This window comes from Penaeus monodon, chromosome 29, assembly GCF_015228065.2.
Source record: "Penaeus monodon isolate SGIC_2016 chromosome 29, NSTDA_Pmon_1, whole genome shotgun sequence".
NCBI classification, from domain to species: Eukaryota; Metazoa; Arthropoda; class Malacostraca; order Decapoda; family Penaeidae; genus Penaeus; species Penaeus monodon.
Window position 1 is genome coordinate 21,803,580 of NC_051414.1, and position 1,871 is coordinate 21,805,450.

Here is a 1,871-nt window from a genome sequence, read left to right on the forward strand (position 1 = left end):
TATATGTTCATTATCAAAGACTATCTTTTACCCATTATGTCCCCCCACCCTTCTGAGGGCTTACATTACACCACCTGATAGTCCTTTTGTCTTCAATGTGACCTTCCTTTCAACTGAGCCACCCCCTTTAGAATTTCAGTCTGCCACTGCAGAGGCATTAACAAGGTGACTCACTATGAAGAATAAATGTGAGGCAAGAAAAAGAGGAATTTAACAACAAAATCAAAATATACTGACATAAAAACATCTCATTACAGCCTAGAACCACAGCAACTAATGAAATACTTCAGGAAACATTAAATCATAACAAAAGAAAACCTCTGAGAGTTGTTGGAGGAAATAATAACAAAAAAGGAGGAAACAATGAATGAAAAAGTATATAATAATAACATAACAACACTGTAAAATATAACAATATAATCAGATCAAAAAGAAATACACAAAATAGAGAAACGGGAGTAAGAAATAAAAAATTAGGGAAAACTCAAAAAGGATGAATGTGGAGTATTTATGCACTACAACAAAAAAGTTATAAAATCAAATACCATAGGTGTTTACTTATGAAATAACACACAAATAATATCAATAAATAAAATTGAAGTAACTCAATATAAAACATAAGAAAAGGAACAATGTTAAGCTTTTCTCATTTATTTGATAAGGAATTATATATCTTTAAAGCAATCCAGCTACTAGCAGACCAAAATTGAAATGTATATGAAATTAAAGTCATCACCCAAAACCCTCAAATTCCAGTCAGACATCATACAGTATCATACATAATGGAAACAAAAATTCTTATCAAAGAAGTAGCAACTCTATGTAAAGCAAGACATTCTGTCCATAAAAACATACAAATTACTAAGAATGAACTGAAGTTTTAAGGGTTACAGTTAAACTTCATGTATCTTAACTAAAATAACAAGACCACCAAATCAGTGAGTTATATCTAACTAACAAACATTAAACCTCAACAACAGTCCACAATGACTGACCTCAGCATTGAACTTGTTCTTCATTTATGGTAATGGACTCTTTAACCCACTTTAGCACATCATGTAAGCATCCACATCACAAATCTATGGCACTGTGAGGATAAAGAATGCATGTGTGATGGTGCAACACTTAAATATGATTTTTTTGGTCAAGAATGCTTATATTTTAGCTGGCAACAAGGGATGTGCCACTCTACTGAATTGCCAATAGTAATTTAGTACATCCGTTTGTGTGTGAATAGATCCTAACAACAAGTAATTTTTTCTGACAGCCATTAAAAATGAAATTTTCACAAGAAGTGAATGTCTGAGGTTTGTACCTGTGAACATGATAGACAGTTTACAACTTTTAATGCTCAGTTTTTTATTAAAGTCATCAATTCATCTTATTACATAAAAGCCTCAGAAAAGTAAATTTCTTGACTGCATTTATCAGACCTAATGCAAATAGTAATCTTCAAAGGTTAAGAATTACTTGTATTAGTCATAATAATTAGTTAATCTTTAACCCCTTTGATCTGGTTCAGAGTTGTCCAGATCCAAATTAATTTCCTCTTATCTGTAAGGCTATAGCACTGGGTCCAGCTAAATAACTGCAAGCAGAAAAAAGGGCTCACTTGTTTATTTTGTGTAAAGGGAGTGACAGACTTTCAATGTTTTTCTTTTTATTGCAAAATTTTCCCTAAAAGACAGGATATTATCTTCTTTAATAGCACACTTAACCATGACAATATCATTATTCTAAGCTGTAAATAAAGGAATTACAATAGCATACAGATATATATAATATATAAATCAAACAAAGTACATTTGCATTTTTACATAATATCTTTCAGTTGACATTTCAAAATCAATGCAATGTAATGTAATGTAACG